Source organism: Meles meles, chromosome 13 (assembly GCF_922984935.1).
Source record: "Meles meles chromosome 13, mMelMel3.1 paternal haplotype, whole genome shotgun sequence".
Taxonomy (NCBI): Eukaryota; Metazoa; Chordata; class Mammalia; order Carnivora; family Mustelidae; genus Meles; species Meles meles.
In genome coordinates this window covers 46,109,547-46,129,532 of record NC_060078.1, presented here as the reverse complement: position 1 = coordinate 46,129,532, position 19,986 = coordinate 46,109,547, and the positions used below count along the sequence as shown (strand labels likewise).

Sequence of the window (19,986 nt, the reverse complement as noted above, 5' to 3'; positions counted from 1 at the left end):
AGTAGAGACTATCTCACAGAGCTGCTATGTTTTGTTTAAACACTTTAACACAGGTGAAGTCCCAAAATAGTGCATAATAAATGGTAAGTACTAAATACCTATCAGCTATTATATTATTAGAATATTCCGGATTCTTGTTTCCCCTTGGTTTTGATTTTTTATTTCTAGCTTATTCAACAGTGTGTTTGTCCTGGAGGAGTAAACCACCTCCGAATTTTGTGGGGGAGAAGTGGCAAGATACAAAATAAACTATGAAATATCTATTAAACAATTAGATCCCTACTGAATTTCAGCCAAGTATCTTCACCCACAACATAGCTACCCCAAACCCAACAGTCAAACCAAAGTCACTCCCTCAACTCCCTGCCCTACCTTCATGCTACACTTGCAGATTTTTGCCAGTATCATTTTTCTAAGCATAAATCCTTCCTGTCCACACTCATTCACTGCTCACTTCTAAAGGGTCAAGCTATATAGAAGTTATATAATCTATTATATAGAAGAATCTATATAATAGATTGTTTTCTATGTGCATAGCACCCAGAGGCAATTTCCAGCAGACTAAATTACACTACTGGAAATTGCCTCTGGGTGCCACACACAAAGAAAACAATCTATTTGTATTATCAAATAACAGACAAAAAAGTTAATTACCAACTCTGCATTCACTGTCATATAATCACTACCTTGTCTTTTTGACATTTTAAAAAACACAATTCAAGGGGTGCCTGGGTGGCTCAGTGGGTTAAAGCCTCTGCTTTCAGCTCAGGTCATGATCCCAGGGTCCTGGGATCCAGCCCCACATTGGACTCTCTGCTCAGCGGGGAGCCTGCTTTCCTTCCTCTCTCTTTGACTGCCTCTCTGCCTACTTGTGATTTTTGTCTGTTAAATAAATTAAAAAAAAAAAACAAACAACAATTCAAGTTTTCTTATATTAATGTTGAAAAACTTCACATTGCTTTAATTACTCTCATAATCCCTCAATTTCAAATACTATTCATACCCTTTAAATATACAGCAAGTACAGTTATTTTGATCCTTATTTTATACATTGTGGAGGAAATCTATGTTTTAAAAATCATAGCTACCAATGCAACAAAAGAAAAAACTAGGGGTATAAAAGTTGGGAGAGGGGAGATAAAAAATTGGAGGAAGTAAAAAAAGGATGTATGATTTATACTTGAAAATAAAAAATTTGGGGTGCCTAGGTGGCTCAGTCAGTTGAGTGCCTCTGGCTCAGGTCACAATCCCAGCATCCTGGGACAGAGCCCCATCTCTGGCTACCTGCTCAGCAGGGAGCCTGTTTCTCCCTTCCCACTCTGCCTGTGCTCTCTGTCATGATCTGTCTCTCTCAGATAAATAAAATCTTTTAAAAAAAAAAAAAGAAAAACTCAACTACAGAATTATTACAAATAGTAACAGAATTTCTAAAAAGGAAATTATTTAATATAATTAGTCAATAAGCAAAATTAGTCAATAAGCTTTCTTATATACAACCAGGTAGATGAAATGGAAGAAAAGATGCCATTTCTAACAGCAAAAGAAAAAAAGAATAGCGCAAAACCTAAAAATGTTATTAGGAATCCAAAAACAGACTTGAAAAAAATGAAAAGATTAAGTTTTACCATATTCTTGGATAAAAAGAACACCATAAAACTGCCAATAAATAAATTAAAAAAAAATCCTAAACACTAAATCTATGTGCTAAAAGTTAATCAAGGTGGGAAAGGTGGTGGAAAGAAGGACATAATAACTTAAAAAGGACATGAGTAAATTTTCTGGGTGATGGTAATGTCTATATTTTGATTTGGGTATTGCACAAGTAATATACAGGCAAAATTCATTAGGCTGTGCATCTTATTATATGCAAACTTTACTCCATAAAATAAATAAGTCATCCCAACAGAAATGGAAATTAGACTAAATGGATTGACTGTAAAATTTCATATAAAATAAACAAGATGCAGAGCGCCTGGGTGGCTCTGTTGGTGAAGCATCTGCCTTCAACTCAAGTTAAGATCTTGGGGTCCTGTGATCAAGTCCCATGTCTGGCTCCCTGCTTAGCAGGGCGTCTGCTTCTCCCTGTCCCTCTGCTCCTCCTCCCTGCTTATGTTGATGGAACATGGCGTGCTCGCTCGCTATCTCTCTCCCTCAAATAAATTCTTAAAAAAGTAAAAATGAAAAATAAACAAGATGAAAGCCAGAAGAAATTCTGGAAAAGAAATGAGACGTAATTATTCCTAAGAGAAAACACAATATAAAAACATGAGTGGGTTAAGCCGCTGCCTTCGGCTCAGGTCATGATCTCAGGGTCCTGGGATCGAGTCCCGCATCAGGCTCTCTGCTCAGCAGGGAGCCTGCTTCCCTCTCTCTCTCTCTCTCTGCCTGCCTCTCTACCAACTTGTGATCTCTCTCTGCCAAATAAATAAATAAAATCTTTAAAAAAAAAAAACAAAAAAAAACAAAACATGACGGTTTGATTCCCAAGTGGGCAGACAGATCAGTGGACCAGAAATGGTCCCAAATACACTTAGCAATCCAGTAAATTATTAAGGTAGCATTTCAAATCTGTAAGACAAAAATGGATTATTTAATAAATGATGTTGGGACAACTGGATGATCATGCGGTGACAAAAATAAGGTTGAACCTATACACAACAGCTTACCCCAGAATAAACTCCAAATAGGTAAAAAAAATTAAAAATACCAAAAGGCAGGGGCGCCTGGGTGGCTCAGTGGGTTAAGCCTCTGCCTTCAGCTTGGGTCATGATCCCGACGTCCTGGGATCGAGCCCCGCATCAGGCTATCTGCTCCGCGGTGAGCCTGCTTCCTCCTCTCTCTCTCTGCCTGCCTAACTGCCTGCTTGTGATCTCTGTCTGTCAAATAAATAAATAAAATCTTTAAAAAAAAAAAAGGCAAAGAGAGATGAACAAAAAAACCATGAAAGTACTAGAAAGATAACATTTGATAATTGCTGGATAACGCTGAGTCAGGGAAAGACTTTCAAACAATGACAAACAACTTATAAGTCAGTAAAGATTGGTAAGCACTTTAACTGCTGGGGAAAAAAAATCAGCGTGATAAAACCACTATAAACAAAACTAAAAAGTAAAGAACAAATTAGGAAAAATACTTCCAAAAAATAGCATACAACTATTTTCCCTAATATAAAAATAAATTCTACAAATCTGAGAAGTAACAAAAGTGACATAAAAATAGGCAAGAATATGGACAGTTCACAATGAAGAAAATATAAATAGCCCTTAAAAGACAAAAGATGTTTAATGTTACTCATAATAGCAAGGCTGATGGAATGTAAGTTGGAACAGTTTCTTCAAATGTTATTTTGGCAGTATCAATCAAACTTAGAAAGCACATACATTCTAGGAATTCCACTTCTGGGTATGTATACTACACGTTTCTATACAGTGTTAAAAAAATGTATATATAAGGAATCCACTGTACCGTATCTTTTCATAGCAAAAGGCTGAAAACCATCTAAATGTACATTAAAAAGGGGGTACTTAAATCAATATTATACCTGTATAATGGTGTTACGGACTGAACTTGTGTGTCCCCTTTGGGATTTCTGGAGGTAATTAGGACTACAGGAACTCATGAAGATGGAACCCCATGATGGGATTAGTGTCATAAAAAGAAGAAGAGAGAGCAGATACTCCCTCTCTCCATGTGAGGACACAGTGAGGGGACCTGTCAAGCCAGGAAGAGTCCTCACAGGAACCGAATCTCTGAGCACCTTGATCTTGCACTTCCCAGCCTCCAAAACTGGAATGTTTATTGTTTAAACCACCCAATCTATGGTATTTTGCTATAGCAGCCCAAGCTGACTAAGACAAATAGTCTTAGTGAAGTGTGTTTAAAAAAAAAAAAAAAAAAAAAGATAAGCATGATATTTATGTCCTGATATGACTAACAGGAAACCATCCTAAGCTATACTGTTAAGTTAAAAATAAAAGCTAAAGGATACTGTGCATAGTATGCAACAACTTAAATGAAAAAGGTGAAGGCAGAGAACATACATTCCACATACAAGACATACAATCCATCACCGACCATTCTAAAATCTTTAAAGTTCAGAAAAAATATTTCCTTATAAGTTTAGTATAAACTTATTTGGTGTCAAAATCTGACAATAATTTCCATAAGGCTTTATAATTTTTATCTTTATTGTACTATTTATGCTTTTGTTGCCAAAATATTAATGTATTTAATTACAAGATGCTACAACATTCCCCTCCAAATAGGGATTTTGAATAATGCAGTAAATGTACTATATTACCTTTCCACAGCACCACCCCCCCCAACAAAACTTAACTCTGAAATACAACTGGATCAAGGGTTTTGGACAAGGTTTTATATATCTCTATTTACTTACACATACATAAACTATCTTTGAAGGGATTCACAGGAAACTTAACAGCGTTTCCATGTGGAGGAACTGTGTGGCTGTGCAGAATGGGAAGGAAACTATACTGTACATCTTTTTAAATCTTTGAAATTCTGAATCAAGTAAATACATTACCTAAGATGTAAATAAAATTACTAAAACTTTTCGATTCTCAGCTACATGCTTTGGTTTTCGTTTCACTAGAAAGTTACCCTTTCTTGAGTCACAGAGAAATCTGATGGCTTTCCTTTATTTCATTTTTGGTTGACCCATATGGCAGCTGAGTCAGAAAGTCATCCTCTAAGTACCAAGTCAGGGAAGGGTGAGTATCCATCCCTCGTAACAACTTTTAGCTGATGTCTTGAAGCTTCATGCCAACCAAAGGTTTTTCTTTTCTAGTGACCCCAAAAATGTTTTTTTCTAGTGACCCCAAAAATATGTTGGGGCTTGGGACCCTCAGCAACAGGAAGCACTGAAGCCCATACTTCTCAATATTAGAAAAACTTGGGAAATGCTCTTACCATAAATCTAGCTGTAAGTCATCAAAGCTTCAATACAGGAGTTTGAGGACTCTGATTAGTATTTGAGTAGCATCTTTTCTATCTACTTTTCATATACTTCCTTTAATACTTTATTGTGTTCCAAAATGGATTTGAGGATAAAAGGTTTATCTCTTTTTAGCATACAGATTTTGACTTATCTGTACCACACTCTCAACTTTAACCAGAAATTAGGAAAGAAGACATCATCTTCCTTTTTGTGGTTTATCTAGTGAGTATATTTTAAAAGGCAATGTGACAGATGTAGGGTTTTGAAGTCCCCAAATGCTCCAACATCCAGCACTCAGGTTTCAAGATTACAGAAATTCCCAATGAAATGCCTATCAATATCTGGTTTCTTGCATTAGGACATAAATGCACTTACATTTGTCCTTATTTCCCATCAGGTTATACTTATGAAAAGTAGAGACTAATTTCTACTTCCTGTTGCCCCCACATCACTTAGTGAACACCACCTATGTAAAACCAGTGTCATTTCTTAGTTCCTGTCCTCAAGGACTGATGTACCCATATAACCACAGAAACACTAGACAGAAAACTCAGAAAAACACAGGAAAAATATTTCCAGATACTACTTATAAATACCTTCCCTCATTTTTCTAGAGGCCTCTAGAAAATGCTTAATGAACTGTTGTGGTGACCCAGTCTCTGACGAGTTTGCAATCTTCACAAAGTCACAAATTCCAGTAAGACTAAAGATGGAAAAGCATTCCATTTTCTTCAAATACAGAAACAGGATACAGCTACTCCCAGCTCCTAGATTACCATTCTTTTAGAAATCTGTCAAAATCAACCTAGGAAAGCTTAGGCAATTCTCTGCAGTGGGAAAGGTAAACGTGGCAAAATTTTTGTATCAGAGAATGTGGCAAATAATTTTCTTTTAATATTTGCTTTTAAATTAAATTTAAAGCAGGGTGGCTCAGTGGGTTAAAGCCTCTGCCTTCGGCTCAGGTCATAATTCCAGGGTCCTGGGACCGAGCCCCGCATCGGGCTCTCTGCTCTGCAGGGAGCCTGCTTCTCTCTCTCTCTCTCTCTGCCTACTTGTGATCTCTATCTGTTAAATAAATAAATAAAATCTTAAAAAAAATTTTAAATTTAAAGCAGAGAGGCGCCTGAGTGGCTTAGTGGGTTGAGCCTCTGCCTTTGGCTCGGGTCATGATCTCAGGGTTGGGATCGAGCCCCGCATCCGGCTCTCTGCTCAGCGGGGAGCCTGCATCCCCCTCTATCTCTGCCTTCCTCTCTGCCTACTTGTGATTTCTGTCTCTGTCAAGTAAATAAAATCTTTAAAAAAAAATAAAAAAATAAAGCAGAGAGGATTACTGGTCCAAATGTTAAATCATTCCAGTCAATTCAAATTAGAGGAGACAATCCAATTTTAAATAAACCCCCATAGTGCAGAGGGAAACAACTGGCATTTTCTGGAGAACTCAGATGTATACATGAAATTTATTTTTAATTTACCTGGCATTTTCCAATTGTTCCAAGTTAAAAATAATAAGTGATAATAACAGCTAAAATTTCCTGAATACTTACATCTTGTGGTCCACATACTGTATTAGTGCCAAGCACTTTACATGCAATGCCTTACTTAAACCTTACAGTCCTATGAGATTATGTGCTATTATTATTCTCATTTGACAAATAATAAAACAGGCCCAAAGACAGTATATAACCTAAACTAACCAACCTGGCCATACAGTTAGTTAGATTTGGATCATGAATTTGAACTCAGAGCTGACCTTAAAACTTACAGTAACAACCACTATTATGTTTGGGCTCCTTAACTTCCTAAAGGACTGGCAGATTTTAACCAAAACTGACATACTTCCAAAGGGTAACAGGAGACAGACATATACGTGTCCTGTATTAGCTGTATCTCTGATATAACCCACCACCCTGAAGAAGAATGGCAGTTAAGTGTTCTAAAAGATCTTATATACATACATAGTCACATGTAATTTAAAAAATGGATTTCAATGAAATTTAGCCTGCCCAGATATTTGGGGGCAGGCTTTTGTTTGTTTGGGGGAAGCCCTCTCATAAATCTTTTAAAAGAATATAAATTCACTGTTTAGATATGCCTTTATTCCAATCCTTGATCAGAAGCTTCTTAAGGCAACTCTTCATTTTCACATCTTCCACCAACTCTCTGAGAGTAAAGAGTCTCATTAGTAAAGCATGGTGCTATGGAATGAATAAAATCTATCATTCAAAAAAGTCAAGCTTACAGTGAAATTTTCATTTGTCTTATAAGAATGGATTACAGAAAATACTTAATTTTTTCTGCTTCTGAAAATTACAAAAGTCTAAGTTTCATTGCTGTTCTTGACAGAGGATTCTGATTATCACCCAAAAACTTTTTGTCCCAGTATGTTTTCTGAAGAAAAACCTATCCCAAGAACAACATTTCTATAAAAAATAGTTCCAACAGCCTCAGCTTACAGTTCTAAATTCAAAAAGGTTAAGCAACTTTTCTATGGCTCAGGAACTTGCTGATGACAAAGTCTAGAAGACAGAACTGAAAAGTGAACCTAGGTCTGATTACTGGACAGGTCTAGTTTCACCTATTGCCCTGATAGGACAGCTCTTCTTTCAGTACTCCTGTCTCTTTTTAGGTAATAAAGTCTGTTGACTCAGAACTCATTTCTGAAATCAAAGTTCAAGTTAATCTGCATTAGAGTAAGAAAACTAATTTTCTAAATATTCATGTAAAGAGCTCATGACTAAGACAATAAGCATCACACCTTTGAAATAGGCAAATGATTCATATCTAGAACTATGTGGCTATAATGACTTCCTTGCACTACATGAATCCAAAAGACTTATTCGCCATACCACTGATTTGACCAGAGACCTCTACAGAACTGACATCTTAATGTCACATATTATTTCATACTTCTACATGTGCCACACAGTGGCTGAACTATCTAGATGATTTGAGTACGTCCAAACTCAATTCACAGACAAAGCAGACTAACTTGAATCAGACTTTTTTTATTCAATAACTTCCTCGACTGTCTCTAGGATAATTTGTGACTGACTGGTCACTTAAATTATTTCAAGTTGCTTCACTGAGCACTGAGTATCTTCACAAGGTCATTTCCATAACATTAGGCACTGAGTTAAGATTCTAACCTCATCAATTTGGGTAGAATTTATTATTAAATTAATTTCCTCTCCAAGTGGCCTTTCTCTGAGGACCTAAAGGAGTACAGGGATATAGTTTCCCACTCTGCCAGGACAAAAAGACAGCAATTTTAAACTTGTTAATGGAATATACTCACCGAAAGAATCAGTGCTATCTCTTCTTTTAAACATAATTTAGAGTGGAAAGGGGAATAACTGTTCATGGGTAGAGTTTTTCTTGGGTGATGAAAATGTTCTGGAATTAGATAGTAACGATCAATGTAGAACTTTGTGAATATATTAAAAACCACTGATGCACACTCTAGAAGGGTAAATTTTATGATATGTGAATTATATCTCAATAAAGCTGTTTTTTTTAAAACCAAAAGAAATTCAAAAACAAAACAAAACAAAAAACTGGTTTAACATGTAGCCTGACACTGAGCTACTGCCAAAGGATTTGTATTAGTAACCCTTCCTGAAATTTGACATACTGTAACTTGGTAAAGTACTAAAAGTCTGAAGTATCATTTCCTTTTACTTGTATTCTACATCAGGCAATAATGAGTTCACCTCAAATTCTCTCGTATCCAAAACAAATGCTGATATTTATTAAGTAATGAGTGGAAAAAAGATAGAACTTGGATAAATAAGTATTATTTGGGTTTTTAGGCACATACGCTTCACCAATAGTAGAATATTAAATTAAGTTAGGCCCAAATGCTTCACCAAGGTAGAATTTTAAATTAAACATTTCTAAAAATGCAATTAGAAATTAAACATCTCTAATAAAACTTTTTATGTAGCTTATTTCCTACAGTCTAGCTTTTCCACTTATAAATGTCATCAGAAACTTTTCAAGCAATATTCACAAAAACACAAACTCAGTCATTTTAGACCCCTATTGTAGTAACATCACACCTGTGTGTGATACACAGACTTTTAGACAAGGTTTTGTTGTAAGACCGAATTAGAAGTAATGGGAAAAAAAGATAAAAAAATATTCAGGGGTGCCTCGGTGGCTCAGTTAAGCGTCTGCCTTCTGCTCAGATCATGATCATAGATCTGTCAGGCTCCCTGTTCAGTGCAGAGCCTGCTTCTCCCTCTCCCTCTGCTCCTCCCTGCCCCCCACTTATAAGCTGTTTCTCTCGAATAAATAAAATCTTTAAAAATAAATAAATAAATAAAATATTCAAGAGCCCCTACTGTGGTACCAGATAATACATATAAACCAATCATTTAGACATCTGAAAGTGACAGTCTGCAAGAGGCTTTACAGAGAACTGCAAAGACTGGATTTTAGTCTGGATTTTAAATATCATTAACTGTAAAGAGCTTTTCATCAATCTGACTTTTTGAACACTTACTCTATTTCAGGCTAGGTGTCGGAGACAGATGCAAGACGGGCCTGTCCTCAAGGAAGTCCCACTTTGATTGCTTGCTTTTGTCAGGCACAGCACTAAACATGTTCACCGACAGCATATGACCACCTACGTTTAACCCACAGCAGGGTAATCTGAGATAAACATTACCAATAACTGTAAGACTGTAAGGCTGTTAAAACTTAAAAGTTAAATTTGTAAATAAAGAAAGCCATTGTACCTTTAGACCAATCTCCTAATTCTACTTCCCAATACACTGTAAGTTCCAGATCGTACTAAAACGAAAACAAAACAGTAAAATGACCCAGAGCACAACTATACCTTTTTTTAACACCCACCACTTACATAATTGTCTCATTTAAAGGGACATCTATTATAGTTTCGTCAAAGCATCCTCTTCTATTAAAAGATACTTCTCTTTACCTTCAAACTCTCCATCTAAATACAGTACTGAACAGTTGCTGAATGAATGAATGAAATAAACAGATGTTCTAATTGCCAAAGATATTTGCTGGATGCTTATCTCAAAACACAATGGACTGACAGACCAGAATTTTATTGAAAAGACTACTGAATTTCAGAGGTAAAAATAGTAACCACTGAACATTGATACCATGCAGTCAACATGTCATTAAGTTCACAGTAAACATCTGATGGCGAACTCTCAGAAATTAAAATGAAAAGCGTTCATCACAATACTCTAACATGGACTTGGTTCTACCATCTAAGGATTGGGAACACAAGTGCAAGACAAAGAGAGGAGAGGGTGGGGTGAAAAAGTCAAAAGGTCACCACCGAGTGACCCTCAAGAGAAAAGCCCGATGACCACTAAAGCTCGCTCACAGCTTGATGGACACCTTCCGCGCCAAGTCGAGGGCCCAGGCTCCCCCTCGCAGCCCAGAGCTGAAGGCCACTCCAGTCTTTTTCGGCGCCGCTGCCTGCGTTCGCCCAGAACCTTAGCACAAAGAAACCACGGAGAAACAAAACACAGACCCCGTGGACGCCACTCGGCGTCGGGACCCGGCGACCGGAGGAACGCTCTCGGCTCCCCATTGCCGGGAGAGGCAGCCAGGGCGCGGCGGGCTGCTCAGGCGCCTCCGTCCGGACCTTCCCCGAAGTGTTTCAGAACTTGCCACCCACCCTCCGCTCCATTTTCCCCTCTCGACGAGGATACGAGACCCCCGTGAGAAGGGCGCGCGAGGACTGACGGGTGGAGCTGGGCGGCGGGCCGGGGGCTGACGGACGGGGAGCACCAGGGTCCCTCAGTCCCTCGCCCCCTGACCGGCCCCCGCCTCGCGGGCCGCTATTGTTCCCGCGCCGCCCCCGCCGCCGCCGCCGCGCGCCCCCCGCCGCCGCGCGCTCCCGCCCCCACTCCCGGGAGGGGGTCACGGCGGAGGAGAAGGCGGCGGCGGCGGTGGTGGCGGCGGCACAATAACATAAACACGGCGGGGCCGCCGGCCGCCCCGGCCCCACGACGCCCGCCGCACTCACCACACAACGCAGAGAACGGCGACAGGAAAGCCCGCCGGCGGGACTGGCGCCGTCCGGGCGGTCGCCACGGCCGTTACCCAGGGCTGCTCACAGATCCCCGCTCCTGGCCGCGTCGTCCGGCCTCCGCCGCTCCGCTGAGTAACAGGGACGCGGGCCGTCACCACGCACGCCCGCCCACGTCATCGCGCAGGGCCCCGCCCCCGCGCCTCGGAAATGGTCCGCGGGGCGGGGCAGCCCCGGGGCCCGGATTGCGGGGGCGGGGCCCGCAGCCCGGGGGCGGGGCTACTCTAGCGGCCGGGAGGACTGGCGGAGGTCGCCTGGAGGCGGAGCTGCTGGGAGAGTTTCTGATAGCCAAGAATGAGGGGCGTGTCAGGGAGCCGGGCGGGGCGGGGCGGGGCGGGGCGGGGCCCTGCTCCAGGCACGTGGCGGCGTGTGGCCAGAACTCCAAGCTTCTGCCCAGGGGCATTCCACTAGCCGGAGCCAAAGCCTCAGGGGCTCCTCGCCTCAGGGTTTGAAAGTGAGGTGCTCTTAGGCCAGACCCTCCCCACCCCCTCTCTCCGGGGGAGCAGGCACCTGGGTCTGAGCACACACGGGAGAGACAAAATGCTCCTTACCTTGACCGACAGCACATTACATTCTGAGGATACCTGTCCACAGCCCAGCAACCTACAGCAAGTAATTTTTTTCTTTTCAGCCACTTGGGGAAAGCCGTCTCCTCTTTTCCCAAAATCCACCTCGTGCCAGATTGAATGTATTACCTTATTTAAATTTTTTTTTTTTAAAGATTTTATTTATTTATTTGACAGATAGAGATCACAAGTAGGGAGAGAGAGAGAGAGAGGAGGAAGCAGGCTCCCTGCCAAGCAGAGAGCCCGATGCGGGGCTCGATCCCAGGACCCTGGGATCATGACCTGAGCGAAAGGCAGAGGCTTTAACCCACTGAGCCACCCAGGACCTTATTTATCTCTGAGCCCCACAAAGCATGTATTTATTATAGAAGTGACAAATTGGCGAGCCCTTAAATATCCAACAATGGGTGTCTTAATTACATACATCCATGCAATAGAATATGTCTTAGCAATTTAAATGTCTTGTGTTCAAGGAATTCTTTATTTTTTTTAAAGATTTTATTTATTTATTTGACAGAGAGATCACAAGTAGGCAGAGATGCAGGCGGGGGTGGGGGTGGGGGAGCAGGCTCACAGCTGAGCAGAGAGCCCAATGCGGGTCTCCATCCCAGGACTCTGAGATCATGACCTGAGCGGAAGGCAGAGGCTTAATCCACTGAGCCACCCAGGTGCCCCAAGGAATTCTTAACAATACACGAAAATGCTGACAGTATATCATTAAGAGAAAGAAGCAGGTCTATCTACATATTATGTATACATGGAAAAAAAACTGAAAAGAAATTTGCCAAATTATTTTAACAGTACTTCATCGTTGGACTCTGGAATGAAAGGCGAATTGGTTCTCTTCTATATCTGGGAATTTTTTTCCCATGGTATCCAAATGAAACAATTATGTTCATAATCAGAAAAAAGTACATTACTTTAATAATGAATACATAAATATTTGTTGAATAAATGAGTAAATTCAGGTACACTATCTCCCCATGTCCTGTTGAGCTGGCCTGTTCCCAGTGATTCTGAAATGAAATATATATATAGCAATCATTTATACATTCTCTCCCCATTTCCTTGCTCCTTCTCAGGCTTCTTTATTTCCTTCCTTCCTTTATTTCTCCAATAACTATCTATTTCATGCCCACTCTGTGCCAGGCACTGTGCTAGCCCTGGTAATTACATCTGTAATTAAGCTTACAGATGTAATCAACATAATGTGGAATTAATAATGGTAAAGAAATGCAAAATGATTACTGCATTATAATGCAAACTGATATGGAAACAAAATATTATGAAACTTACTGATAAAGTTAATAAGGCTAGGAAGTCTTCCTGGAAGAACTGCCTCTTAAGCTAAGAATAGATTTAACCAGGCAGAAAATGTTTCAGATGGTGGTAACTTGGTGTGCAAGGGTCCTGTGATGAGAGGGAGCAGAGTGAATTGGAGAAATTGAGGAAAGGTCAGCACTGCTGGAAGAACAAGGGGGAGCTATGAGATGAAGTTGGGAAGACAACTGACATATTGCAATCATACTACCCATGTCTTTATCCTAAGTTCAATGGGGAAACCTGACATGCTTCAACAAAAGGGGTGGCATGGTCAGAATGGCATCTTAAAAAGATCCCTTATTTAGAAAGGAGGCCAGGTAGATATAGCAGTAGTCTAGATATTAGATGATAGAAGCTTGGTCTAGGGTGATGGTAATGGAAACAAGTTAGAGGAAGGATCTGAGGACCATTTAGGAGATCCAAAGCACAGATTTTGATGATGAGTTAGGTGTGTAATGAAGGAAAAGGAGTCTACAAGGAAAACTTATAGGTTTCTGGCTTGTGGCCAAAGGTAGATATTGGTGCTGGTTCACTGAGATGGCCATCCTAGCAGAAAATGAAGTTTGAATGGAAAGACTATGAGAGCAGGTAGTTTGAAGGATTTTGATCTGCCCAAAAGAGATACCATGTTGTAGCTGGATATACAGACCAGGGCTCAGAGAGATGAGAGAAATGTTGAACATTCAATATACATTCATGATAAAAATTCTTTAAAAATTAAGCATAGAAAGAACATATCTCAGTACAATACAGTCCATATATGACAAGCTCACAGCTAACATGATACTCAATGGTTAGACTGAAAGCTCTTCCTCTAGGATCAGGAATAAGACAAGGGTATTCACTCTCACTATTCTTATTCAACATAGTACTAGAAGTCCTATGAGAGCAATCAGGCAAGAAAAATAAATAAAACAGTAACTTGAGGGGCGCCTGTGTGGCTCAGTGGGTTAAAGCCTCTGCCTTCAGCTCAGGTCATGATCCCAGGGTCCTGAAATCGAGCCCCGCATTGGGCTCTCTGCTCCGTGGGGAGCCTGCTCCCCCACCCCCACCTGCCTCTCTGCCTACTCGTGATCTCTCTGTGTCAAATAAATTTTTTAAAAAATCTAAAAAAGAAAAAAACAGTAACATGAAAAGATATCTGTACTCCTGTGTTCACTATTTACAATAGCCAAGACATGGAAACAACCTAAGTATCCACTGACAAATGAATGGATAAGGAAGTTGTGGTATGAATATGTACAACAAAATATTATTCAATCATAAGAAAGGAGGAATCCTGTTATTTGCAACAACATGGATGGACCTCAAAGGCAAATGCTAAGTGAAATCAACGAGAGAGAGAAAGACAAATATTATATGATCTCACCTATATGTGGAATCTAAAATCAACAACAACAGCAAAACCAAACACATAGAAAAAGAGATGAAATTTGTGGTTGGTGGGGAATTGGTGAAGTTCAAAACATATAAATTTCCAGTTGGAGATAAGTACTAGGTATATCATGTACAATATGATGTCTAGAGCTAACATTGATGTAGGATATATGGGAAAGCTACTGAGAGAGTAAATCCAAAGAGTTCTCATCACAAGGAAAAAAATTTTTCCTTCTTTTCTTTTCATTGCACCTGTATGAGAAAATGGATGTCCGCTGAACATATCATGGCAATAATTTCACAATATACGTAAACCAAATCATATACTGTATGCGTGAAACTTATACAGTGATGTATATCAATTACTTCTCAATAAACCCGGGGGCGGGGGGAAGAGATGAATCATTGACCAAGAGTGATAACTTGAAGACTCGGGTATGGAAGAGTTAGCCCAGGCCCATGGTACAGGGGGCAGGAAGCAAGGAAAGAGGGTCAGGAGCCAGGCCTGAAGAAATTCAGCACTGAATGACCACGAGGAAGACAAGTCTGGAAAGGAGCTGTCAGGGAGGTAGAAGGAAAAAGGGATTCAAGAAGAAAGGAGTGCTTATTAGTATCAGTATAAGAGGAGACTTGAAATCCCAGAGTACTTAGAACCGGGAGTGGGTTAGAATGTGCTGAGGAGTGATGGGAGATGGAAAAAGGAAGGCGGTGAATATTGATGGGTCAGGCAGTGAAGAAAGACAAACATTTTACATCTGGTAGGGAGACTCCTAGAAGACATAAGCAGGAGCGTGAGTTTACTGGGAGAGCAGGGTCATAACTAGACATACAGATAGAAGTATTGGCAGGCACCTCCTGCTCCTCACTAGAACTCCAGGAAACAAGAGACCATACAATCAGAGAGGTTATGGAGTAAGAGGTGTGGGCCAGAGCAGAGTTCCTGTGAGTTTCATGTCCATTTCTATGATGCAATTAACAGTCTATCTTTCCTTCAGTAGGGAGCCCTTCTAAGTTAGCATCAGCCTACCAGGGTCAGCTTCCAATTATCTGTATCTGCAAAGGATATCCTGTGTGTTTATATAGATGTTCATCTGTGTAATTTCAGAAAGCATTTCACTACTTATGATTGAATGTCATCTTCTCTGATATTCTGCAAATTCAGAATGCTTTTTGTACCCAGATGTGACTCTGGGCCTGTTTCCTTCTCATGACATTGTTCTTTGTTAACCTCTAATGCTCCCTTGTTAACCTATTGGGAAGTAACTTAGAAAATGAGGAAGAGCTAAGGAATTCAGGCTTTTTGACTTTTGTCACAGGGGCGTTGTCTTAGGGACAGCCGGTTCTTAGCTCTCACTGAGCACACACCCGAGTGCACTGGGAGAGGGGCAGAGGGAGAGAGAGCAAATCCAAGCAGACTCCCAACTGAGCATGGACCTCTCCCTCTGCCAAGGCAGGGATCAGTCCCAAACCCTAAGACCATGACCTAAGCCCAAATCAAGGGTCTAACACTCAAACAACCGAGCTACCCAGGCAGTCTGGTTTTCTAATCATGCCCCCAGTCACATCTACTCCCTCTGTAAGAGGAAGAGGTTTAGCACCTTGGTCAGTCACCCTGGGCTCTGGGATGCTCTTTGAGGCTCTTTGAAGATAGAGCCTGCTGGCTCCAGAGGCGGCAGTTCAGGCCCTGGATGTATGAGGAGAGGAAAGATGAATGTTCTGCTGGCAAATTGGTATCTTCAACTTTGAGAACTATGGCTTATTTCCTCAGGGGTAAGATAGGACCCAAATGAACAGAGCTCCTCTGTCACAACTTGAACAAAACCCAGTGGAGATAGAAAATGGTTGGGCGCCTGGGTGCCTCAGTGGGTTAAGCCGCTGCCTTCAGCTCAGGTCATGATCTCAGGGTCCTGGAATCAAGTCCCACATCGGGCTCTCTGCTCAGCGGAGAGCCTGCTTCCCTTCCTCTCTCTCTGCCTGCCTCTCTTGTGATTTCTCTCTGTCAAATAAATAAATAAAATCTTAAAAAAAAGAAAAAAAAAGAAAAGAAAATGGTCAGTTCTCTGACTTGAACTTATAAGAGTCCCCCTTCTTCACTTGGGCTTCCCCTTTCCCTTCACTCCCATAGGCATACATGGTTTATGGTGCACACAAGAGACAACGCAGCTATCCCAGCCTCTAGACTGAGCATACGCACACGTTCTTATAGAAAAAATGGTGTGCCTTTACTCCTCTAAGATGCTGATTCTCAAACTGTGGTCCCCAGACAGCAATATCAGCATTACCTAGAGGCTCATTAGAAATGCAGATTCTCAGACTCAAGACAAGCTGAATTAGAAGCCTTAAGGGAGGGCCCATCTGTGTTTTAATGGGCCTTCCAAGTATTTCTGGTGCCCACTCAAGTTTGAGAACCATTGCTCTAGGACACTTGCTCTCAAGTCAGTCAGTTCATTCAGATCACCTTGAGAAATTTCAAAACTACCCGTGCCTAGGCTCCATTTCTGGAGATTCTTCTTCAAAGATCTAGCAGGTTTTTGTAGTTTTTCAAAACCCCTCAGTTAATTTTTTTTAATTTTAATTTTTTTAAAAATTTCTCTCCAGTGTTCCAGAATTCATTGTTTATGCACCACACCCAGTGCTCCCTGCAATCTGTGCCCTCCACCACCAGGCTCACCCAACCTTTCACCCCTTTCCCCTCCAAAACCCTCAGTTTGTTTCTCAGAGTCCACAGTCTCTCATGGTTAGTTTCTCCCTCCAATTTCCCCCAACTCACTTCTCAGTAATTTTGATATGCAGTCAAGATTGAGAGCGAGTGCTTTAATTTAATGTATTTTCTGTTCTTTAAAATCTCAGAGCAGGGGTACCTGGGTGGCTCAGTTAGTTGGGCCTCTGCTTTAGCTCAGGTCATGGTCCCAGGATCCTGGGTCCAGGGCTCAGAGGGGAGCCTGTTTCTCCCTTTGCCTGTTGCTCCCCCTGCTTGTACTCTTTCTCTGTCAAATAAATAAATAAAAATATTTTTTAAAAATCTCAGGACAACCTGCCCTCTCCATTAGCTTGTGTTTCAATTTTTCTCTTAATCTTTACTTTCATTTTTGGCTCTTTTTTTCGAATGTTCTGCCGCCCACCTCCCACAACTTAGATGTACCTCTGCTATATTTTCCTCTTTCCATCCACATCCAGATATTGAAGATACTGAGTACTTATTCCCTGGAGAAAGAGAGAAAGGGAAATGAATAAGAGGAAAAGAATATATTGTTGAAGACCTATAACTAATAAAATCCTTGTTATTTTAAATAAGCATGTATTTAGGAAGAAGGCTTTCCACCAGACCTCTGGACAAAGGTGCTCTTCTTTATTTACAATTATTTGGCCTAGAATTTCTTCTAAGCTAGTGGAATTTTGCCATTTTGCATCTGAGGGTAGGTTCCAGGGCTCCTCATGTCAAAACCAGCAGGATTAACTCTCAGCTGTGAGTAGACATAGCTGTGTCAGGCTGGCCAGCTCTGAGCTTGCTGTGGGACTAAGAAGGCAGAGGAGAGGGGAGATTCTATACTGGAGAAAAGGCAGGGGCCAGGGCCGTAACCCTTTAAGGTATGAGGTTTGAAATGAACACCAGCTACATAAAGGAGAAAGCAAACATTTCTCCTGAATCTGAGGCAGTCTATGCTCTGACTGTTGCTTGAGGGATGAGCAGTCCAAGGTAAATAGTGGAGAAATTTATCTCTGGGGATGCCAAGTCATGATGACTGGATAAAGTATCAAACCCAGACCTCAGCTTACTCACCAGCCCCCAACACTACCCACAGTATTCTATTTCCTTGTAGAGTCAAGGTGTGGTTGGTAACAGTCAACCTATGCCAAGCAGAGAGCAGGACTTCCCTCGGAATCAGCAGGAAAAATGGGATGTCACTAATACCTTCTTCTCAAAGGTATGACCTTGGCATGTGGTTCTCTACCACCAAGCAATCAAGCAAGGTCTACCACGTGAAGGAATGTCTATGTAGAGACAGGGACCCTGCTGTTTGGATTATCTTGTGAGGGCACATACTCATGCACTTGGAGAAGACAGAATCACACAAAAGGACATCAGATTCAAGTCCTCGGTTCAGTTTGCCCTCACAGCAGGTTGGGACTTCAGAAGGCAGAATTTTCCCATTGTTTCAGAGGTCAACAGCCCCAGGAGGGAGATCAGACAGGACTGAAAGAGGCAACCAAATACAAAGAGCTGGCCTCAGGGGCAGAGATAGTAATCATAAAAACAAAACAAAGCCACACAAACACACGGAAAAGAAATTCCCCCAAAAGCCTAGCCAACATGCCAGATTTCCTCCTACTCCAACAGGTCCTACAGCTTATAGATCAGAGAGAAGATGCTTGAGAGTACTGAGTAAACCATGAAGTCAAGGAGTTTTGAATAGTACTCAATAGGGATCAAAAGCCAGGGATTCAAATGACATAACTGTAGACATTTCTCTAGAATCCTTGTTACCCTGGGTGGAGAAACAGAGACAGTCCTTGAAGAGGTGTATCCCGCAGCTGGTGGGGGGTGGTGGTGGTCCTGGGCTTGTTGAATGGAAAGAGGAAGGGCAAGGAGGTCCAAATAAGGACCCTGGAACCCATGCTGAGCAGGGGGATCAGTGAGGTCTGTAGAGGACACATAGATTGGGGCCAAATTCACACAAGGAACAAGGGGCTTCTGTTCTGTAGGGCTGAGAATGGTTGTCAATGCATATAAGGGAGTGCAAGAGGGAGGTAGATAGGACTTGGTTGAGCTATGCAGTTTAAGTTTTCAATGTGGAGCAGCCCCTAGGCATGTTTATAACTATGAAATTCTTGGTCTGAAGCAGAAGTACAGATCTCTCAAACTGAGTGATAGAGAAACTGTGAGCCTTTTGTGTTTGGCAGGTAGTTTGACCAGATGTCCCAGCTTGTCTAGGATGGACCCACATTATATCTTTTGCATCTGTGTAATGATTAATAGCGTTTCCCAGACTTTCAAATGTACCCAGGTTTGAATGATTGCATTTATCAGCAGTAGCAGTAATAGAAGCCAGCAGTGGTGGCCACGACCCAGGACAGGGGAGGGGAGTTACATGAGGGCCATGCTGAGACTCCAGGAGGCGACATCTTCCCATGGGTCTCCAAAGTCTCTCCCTTGGGCATCTTCACAAATAGGAACTCTTCAGCCTGAACACAAGGACAGAAGCTACCCACAGTCCAGCTTCTAATGTCATGGTTCTGAATAGAGGACTTTCATGCTAAGTACTCAGCTTTGGGGTTAGCTAACCTCTCTCTTCTCCAGGCTTGTTACAGAGTCAAGAGATGGAGAAAGCATGAGAAAGGTATCCCAGGAAAGTGGAGTGAGAGATAATTTGGATGAGTGGCTGAGCTAGTCACTTCTGTCTTCCTGCTGGTGGACTGAACTAGGCTTCAGCAGCTAGAGGTGGTCAGTCTTCCATACCTGTCCAATGTTTCTAGGATGTACTGCTCTCCCTTCTTCCAGGCTTGGAATCCTTTGGATCTTAGGAGCATGGATCAGAAACAGAACATTGGAATAAAGTTAGCAGGCCTATGGAAGTATACAGCCTCTGAGAAAGGTATTTGTCCCAGTTTGGGTATGTTGGTACCAATGATGCATACCTTAATTGTCTTGGAACCACTCACACTGTGCCCCTGGATCTTGACCTTGTGCT

General features: G+C 41.4%; 1 protein-coding gene across 7 annotated transcripts in view; it reads right to left on the bottom strand.

Moving 5' to 3' along the window:
- MAPK8 (mitogen-activated protein kinase 8) overlaps positions 1-11,091 on the bottom strand; it is a 110,689-nt gene extending 99,598 nt beyond the window's left edge. For 6 of the 7 annotated variants that reach the window (XM_046027002.1, XM_046026999.1, XM_046026997.1 and 3 more), the window contains exon 1: positions 10,968-11,091. The gene's annotated coding sequence lies outside the window, so the exon portion shown is untranslated. Of the gene's footprint in view, positions 1-8,252; positions 8,351-9,461; positions 9,649-10,967 lie in introns of all 7 variants that reach the window. The other variant, XM_046027000.1, reaches the window with a different exon arrangement.
- Between the last annotated feature and the right edge of the window lie 8,895 nt (positions 11,092-19,986).